The sequence below is a fragment of the Scardinius erythrophthalmus genome (assembly GCF_964197995.2).
Source record: "Scardinius erythrophthalmus genome assembly, chromosome: 2".
NCBI lineage: Eukaryota > Metazoa > Chordata > Actinopteri > Cypriniformes > Leuciscidae > Scardinius > Scardinius erythrophthalmus.
In genome coordinates, this window is record NC_138222.1 from 61,960,290 (window position 1) to 61,968,668 (window position 8,379).

Below are 8,379 nucleotides of genomic sequence, written 5' to 3' on the forward strand. Positions count from 1 at the left end.
CATGTGAAGAAGGCCCAAAGGAATTATGTTGGATGCCACTGCCATGAGGCCCAGCAGTCTTTGAAACTGCTTTACAGTGATGGCAGGCCTAGCTTTATCCCTGACACCATGGTCAGGATGGATTCGATACGTGCGGGAAACATACGTGCCTGCATCGTAACCGAATTCCATACCACGCCCAGAAAAGTAGTTTTCTGAGCTGGTTCTAACACACTTTTCTTAGTGTTGAGTCTCAACCCCAAATTCTGAATGTGGCCAAGAACGACATCTCGATGCCGAACTGCCATTTCTCGATACTGGGCCAATATGAGCCAGTCATCGATATAATTCAGAATACGGATGCCCTGAAGCCTCAGTGGAGCCAGAGCTGCATCCATACACATAGTGAACGTGCGGGGAGAGAGTGCTAGGCCAAACGGAAGAACCCGATATTGGTACGCTTCGCCCCCGAAAGCGAACCTCAGGAACCTCCTGTGACATGGAAGGATGGAGACATGAAAATAGGCGTCTTTTAGATCTATCGTGACAAACCAATCCTCGGATCTGATTTGATTCACGATGATGGGAATAGTGAGCATCTTGAACCTGAATCTCCTCAGAGAACGATTCAACTGCCTCAAATCTAAAATCGGCCTCAGCCCGCCATCCTTCTTTGGAACTATAAAGTACCGGCTATAAAAACCCAGACCCCCTGTCTGGTAGGGGAACAATTTCTATGGCCCCTATGACCAGTAGAGTCTGTACCTCTTGTTCCATAACCCGAGCCTGTTCTGGAACCACTGCAGTCGGTACCACCCCAGCAAACTTGGGAGGTCGGTGACTGAACTGCAGTCTGTACCCATATTTTATAATATTCAGGACCCATATAGATATATTCGGAAGGCTTTGCCATTCTTCTACAACATCTACTAAGGGAACCAGCCCCTCGAGACTGACCTCGGGTGATTTCGAGCACTATTCTCGACCTCCTGAAGCGGAGGACCGACAGGAAAAAGTCGAGAAAGATTTTGTGACCATAGTCGGTGCCCTGTTCCAAGCTTTTGGGGCGAACGCCACAGTGTGCATTCACTGGAAAGCGATGTGGCCTGAAGCTCACTTTATGGCAGGATACAGACATCGATTTCCTGAGGGCTCCCCCAGAGGGGAGGCTCTTTCGGTTTCGTTCTCGACACCCTGAAGCGGAGGACCGGCAGGGAATATTCGAAAACTTTTTCCGATCTGCGGACAGGAACACTGCCTGGCCGCAAGCCTTTTTGGGCGGGCATTACAGCGTGCATTAGCTGAAAACCGATGCGTCCCGAAGCGCAGTTGACGCTGGATACAAACATCGATTTCCTGAGGGCTCCGCAGAGGAGCGATTCTCACTCATCCCTCCACGGGGGGGACAGCCATCTTCGTCTCGTTTTCGATACCCTGATGCGGAGGACCGGCAGGGAAAAAATAGAAAACGATTTTCGACGTTCGCTGCTCATCTTAATTCTTCAGAATTAAATGCAGCCAAAAACACTGGATAAGTGAAACACAGTCTAGATGGTAGGCTGAATTAAAATATCTAACTTCTTAAAGTGAGATAATATATTCCATCATTTCAATTCCATCATTTTAACTCATAGAATTAAATGCAGCCATAATCACCAGACAATATACTGTTTTTATATTTATTTACACGGTCTCGTAATCTACACGCTGCCTCGGCAAACGCGAGATTCGAGCCGTTATAATAATATTCGAGCCGTATAAAGTCATCAGGTGCGAGGTTGAAACATCCAAAAGCGCACGGAATTTAGCACGCGCGCCCGAGATATTTCTCAATAAACACTGCCAGCACTCTCAGGAGCTGATTGTGAATGCCTCGCACCCAAACAGTATTATTTCAAAGATCGCGTGTATCCCTTTTATTGCAGACTCGTAATCTACGCGCTGCCTCAGCAAACGCGAGATTCGAGTCGTTCACAATATATTTGGATTTCATCTCTCGAGAAGAAAGTCAACGGGCGCGAGGCTGAAAAACCCCCGAAACGCACGGCTGTGTGCGTCGAGATATTTCTCAATGAACACGCAGCCAGCACCCTCAGGAGCTGACTGTGCATGCCTCGCACCCACACAAAATCTTGTTATTTATCTAATATAGATTTTGTATTGCAATGCAGTGGGACAATTCTTTATTTTTGGGTTACAAACAACACCAGCGAGTGTGACTCATGTTCCTCGATCCCAATGCTGAGCACCTCCACTCCCTCAGAAGCAGATAGCTCGAGCATCGGGCACTCATCACGGGCAGAAGAAACCACATCGCGGGCTTCTGCGTCGTGAGCGAGCGTTATAGAATCTGCGGATGATGAACGAGAAAGTGCCTCGGCAGTCTCGTTCTCATCCGCGAGATCCTTCTGCGATCCCCACGATCTAAGGGACCCGACGCGGGGATCGCGAGCCTGGCCTTTATCAGAAACCAAACGGGAGCGCAGCACTCTAATCGGGAGTACTTTCACAATGTTCACAGGCAGCCCCCTCGAGAGCTGCCTGTGCGTGCTGCGCTCCTAAACAGTATACACACAACTGATGCGTGTCCCCACCCGTGAGAAATATAGGGCAGGGGTGCACACACTTCGTGTATCTTCCACTCGCATAATATAGTGGTTTTCAACAGACAAACAACACCAAATAAGACAGACAGTTTCACAGAGAACGCTTGCTGAAGAGCAAAAGCTAATGTGTGTGTGTGTCAGCGTCACTTTTATGCATCCGGTTATGCCGTCACATGTTACGTCATGACGCAACACCAATCAGGATTGGATTAGTTTCATTCATACTTCAGAGGCGCACGCTAAGGGAGCGTCCCCAAAGAGTCGTTTTCAACGACGCAGTGCGAGTTCCCTCGAAAGGGAACTCATTTTCTCTGAACCTTTAATTGAAAAGCGCAGTGGCACTGCCATAACAGAGCGGCGATCTGGGTTCTGAACACAGTGACTCAAGGTTACTCGCTCCAGTTCGCTCGCAGGCCTCCCCGATTCCCGAGCATAGTCGATACGTCGGTGAAGAGCAACGTGGTTCACGTCCTCCGCACCAAACTAACGAGCTTACTTTCGCTTAAGACCGCATTACTGCTAGCATTAGCATCGGTCAAGCGAGTGGGAGACCTGCAAGCTCTCTGTCAGCGCTTCCTGCCTCGAGTTTGGGCTAACGACTCCAAGGTTGTCCTCAAGCCGAGGCATGGCTACGTGCCCAAAGTGCTCTCTACTCCGTTCAGAGCACAACTGATTACGCTGTCCGTTCTTCCCGATTCAGAAGACGAGTGTCAACCTCACTTACTCTGCCCTGTTCAGGCCTTAAGAGTATACATTCAGCGCTCTGCCGAAGCAGAGACTATCCCGTTGGGTAGTGGATGCTATCGCGTTGGCTTACGCTTCGGTGGGCCTTCAATACCCCCCCGGAGTCAGAGCTCACTCTACCCGAGGCGTGTCTATTGGTGACATCTGTGCGGCGGCCGGCTGGTCCTTGCCGTCCACCTTCGACAGATATTACAATCTGGAGGTCCCTGCGCTGCAGGCACAAATCCTCTCTGTCTAGTTGGAGTTGACCTCGAGGCGAGCTCAACCCGCTATTACCCTTCCAGAGGCTCCGATCTCAGTCCGAGCCCTTCATTGTAGGCATATCTTACTCTTCCCTAGCCCTACGCATAGGGACCCTCAATGGAGCGTTCCAGGCTAGGGTCACAGAACATGTCTTCTGCTCATAAGCACGGCGTGATTGGATTGGTTCCCCATTGCGTCAAGTGACGTAATACGTGTAAACATTTTGAAAGGGAATGTCTCGGTTACTCGCGTAACCTTGGTTCCCTGAGATAACGGGAATGAGTATTGCGTGGACGGCTGTGCAATATCGCTTCACGACTGGCGTTCATTTCTTCATTCAAATTAAACTTGATTCCTATGGTGAAATGAGCCTCTTTTATAGGCAGACGCCAAGCCGCGATTGGCTCGCTCAGACACGCTGTTTCGCCATGGGTTCGTGCAGTTCCCCCTGAGCAGCCGATGAGTGCTCAGATTACCGCTCTGTTCTGGCTGTGCAGTGGCACTGCGCTTTTGAATTACAGGCTTAAAAATTCATAGAAAAGGAGTTTTCCCCATAGCGTCTAGCGATGCCATACAAGTTCCCGTTATATAAGGGAACTGAGGTTATGTAAGTAACCGAGACGTTATCTCCTTATATTGAACATATAACATCATATCATCTAAATAAATACTATGTACATTAATTAAACCCATAACTGATATTTAATTCTGGAAGCTTGTAGACAGTAAAGTCATATTAATGTATTTCTTTGGAAGATCACATAGCCTAAGCTGCAAGACAGCATGAACATATGAAACTAAAAGTTTTTTTTTTCTTTTTCTGATAAATATCTGATGCCTTAACATCTTTAAACAAACTTTCACAAATATGTCAACTCAAAAGCCCTGAAGAGTTACAATCTCACTTACATATGACAATGAAATGTTGTTTGAATATTATAGAAAATAAAATTAAAACATTACTTTTTGTGAAAATTCTTATTTTGTTGTTTCATACGCCTAATGTTTACTGTTTATTTTGTCTATAACACATGAACACATTTGCATGTAAACATCCTCATCACTCATTTGTTTATGTCCCCGTTTAGACGTTCAGGCTGGACAATATTTACATTTCTGACGTGAAACAGGAGAAACAGAGTGTTATTGTTCTAGTCATATTTCATTAAATTTAATTCAGGCTTATTCATTTGCAGAGATGGGTATAAATAAATTGTTACGTCCCAGGTCTAGGGTCCAGGAGTATAACATAAATAAAGTCTTTACACCTGACTGCTAATTTTATTTATTAAAAAGTTGTTAAAATGGTCACTGTCAGCACACGACATCAAAAAGGAAGCATATTGGCTTCAGGGTTGGGTCAAGGCCAAAATAACAAACAAAAACTGAATCTACCCTTTTCCCCAAAGATTATTACAATTACCCTCTCAAAGAAAAAGTCTAAACTAAACACAGGTTCTGAACTGACTCTCTTACTAACCACAAAAACAAACATAAAAAACAAGAGAAAATGAATGTTCACAACAAAGAAAATGGCACCCAACCCCTACAGCTTCTGTGCTTAAGTGATATTTACAGTATTTATAGTAACAAAACTACTATTTTTACAACAACTAGTTTAACAACAAAACTTTCCTCACATCCTAAAAGAGCATCAGCGATAAGATTTTCTGCACCCTTCTTGTGGCGTATAGTACTAAAAGGGATGTTTTTTTATTTCCTGTTTCGAAAACCACTGCAGAACAACGGACTGTAATGTAGCCTATAGAGGAATGAAAATATGGAATGATTTACCATTGATATTACACTTTTTTAGAAGAAAAATGAGTTTAAAAAAAAATATTTAAAGGAACATTTAATGGCTATAGTAAATTGTTGATTTTGATATTTGGAATGAATGTTGGGTTAGTATGTTTCATTGACTTGACATTTTATTGTTGTTGATTAAATGTAGTTTTGTATTTTTTACTTGTTGGGACCCCAGGAAGAGTAGCCACTGCTTAGATAGTGGCTAATGGGGATCCAAATAAACTTAGATCATAGATGGAAAAGACCATTTACAGCCGACACAGACAATTTACTAAGGAAAAATCTGTTTTTAATATTTTTTTTGACAGTTATAGCACCACGTCCTGCCTGATCACCACCACTTTTATTAGGTATCCTCAAAGTGTGCCCATACATATGTGTGTCAAATTTGTTGTAAATACCTCATTTCATTTTGAAGTATAGACACTTATATTTAAGAGAGCATAAAAATTATCCATGGGTGACATTGATTGGATTATTATTATTTATTTATTTATTAATTTATTTATTTGTCAGTTCCAATCATAATTTTGACATTTGGGCATTATTGTTTAGCAAATGACCTATGTTTTCAAATTTCCTGTGGTGTTTTTGTTTCGATCGGACTAACGGTTTCGAAGATAATTGCAAGTTTTTTAAGCGCTAAATGACACTGTTGCACAAACTATAAGGCGAAACCTGGCATGTTTGGTATCGTTGGACTCAGGAAGGATTCATGATTTCATCGGACTAACGGTTGGGTGCAGTTATAGCCATTTTCATGACTTTTCTACCTGTAATAGCGTCACCAAGTGGCCAATCATCACAATTTTTTTCATGTGACCTCAGATTGAGCTCATGAACATGTGTTTATCGAAAATATCTCTTTCAGTTCACAAGTTATAGCTAAAAGTAAAAGTGGCCCTGGTCACATCAAACATTTTGGTTCCCCTTAGCGACTGTGAATTAAAAGTTAAATATTTTGGTGATTATTGATAGTCACTGTCCAGAGAATATTTCGGCAGTGGTTTGGTTCCGATCAGGCCAAAAATCTAGGAGTTGTTTGCAAAAGTAGGTTTTTCAAAAAAAACTGAATTTACTCAAAATTGGCGCAAAAAGGGCGAGCAAATCCGAGGCATGCATCTTGTCCGCCTTGAGCCAAGGATTCCAGCGATATAAGACACTTGATCCTACTCCTAACGGTTTAGGAGTTATGAGCCATTTCATACTTTTGACCGCTGTAGCGCCCCCGTCAGGCCGATCGGGGCGGGACTTGGTGACGATGTAGGCGGTGTGAGTACTACCAGCCCCTAAAGTTTCAAGTCTCTACGACTTATGGTTCGGTCTGCCTGATCAGTTTTACATGGAGAATGCTGCATCATGGGAAAAATTAACAATAACAATAGGGTTTCAGCACTACGTGCTTGAACCCCCAATAATAAAAACCTAGTAGGCTCATTTATTTCTCTCACTTATATCTCTCTGAACAATCTTTGATTTATGTGTGAAATGTAAATGTCAACTCATGCACGTAGCATAAAATGTAGTCCATATGATTCATGTGCACTATTCAAAGTCTTCTGAGTTAATTTGATTGCTTTATTTGAAGAACAGGTTGCAATTTAAGTCGTATTTGTTTTGTCATGTTTTGTCATTTGAAACCATTGGCTCATTTGCATAAGCAAGCGCCATTACGATAAAGCTGCACACACACCTCACTGGTTTGATTTTGGATTAATCAAGTATGTCGTCCTGCCACAGCCTGCAAAGCAGCGTCTTGATTGGTTCTCGCGTCTATCGTCACCGCTGTGTATTTGGAGTGTTGAAAGTGAACAACATTTGAAAACTGTCCCAAACAGGATAAATCTGCCTCCAAAGGGCACTTTAGAGTAAGAACAATCACGGCCTCCATATTGAAAACCTCACTGGTTCCTGGCATCTTCCATCAATGCATATGCTTTGGAAAACAACTGTATGCAGATTACGGGCATTATGGGTTGTAACATCAAACATGTAACCAAAGTCAGTCAGACAGTTGAAATTGGGCTAATAAACGGAGTTTCAGACTATCAGTGGCAAAAACTCAACTGGTTTGTTTTACAAAAAAGAAGATAATAAACAAGAAGCTTTATGGACAAATACAGGTCCCTATAATTAGACATTTAGAAGTCTGGTTAATAAAATAAAGTGATGTCGCATCATTAATAACTAACATGATCTATCAATGGAAAAAGTGATTTTGATTTTGACTCTTTGACCCACTGAAGGTTTCTGTGATTCACACCATGACTAAGACACATTAAGGGAAGCATTTAAACAATTTAATGAATGCACTTTAGAAATTCAGAATCAAATCATTAATTGATATCGCATTGTGAATCGTCTCGAATCTAATCATTCTGAATTTGTGAAAACCTATGAATCATGAATCAAATCGATTCGCTGTCGACCCAAATATTCACACCACTAATTTATTTCAGCAAAATGAAATATGCATGTTTTGTAGGTGACATCTTATCCTAAATATCAACCAAACACACCAACAATCACATATACATTTTACATATTTATTACATATAACTGACAGTTTATTGTGAAATCACTTCACTTCTGCTTTTCTAAGAATAAACCAGATTTAATTCTCCTGAGACACAAATAATGATTATTCTTAAGAGCTGCTGCTCACAGAATCATATTCAACAGTTATTTATACAGATAAGATTAGTGAAAAACAGCGAAAAACAACCAGATATGCAAAGAGATTCTTAAAACACACATATATTGTGTTAGTATTTTAGACACCTAAAGACTATTCAATTATGTCTGAAATCTTTAATAAGATCACATTATGTTATGATAATTAACACACAGAGTAATATTACAGACTATTAAAATATAATTAGAAGATTCACTCAGAAATGACTAAAGAACAAATGAAACATATGAAAGTGAATAAGAAAAATAAAGAATGAAAACAGTGAATGTAAGTAAACACACAAACATTGACATCGTCTCACTC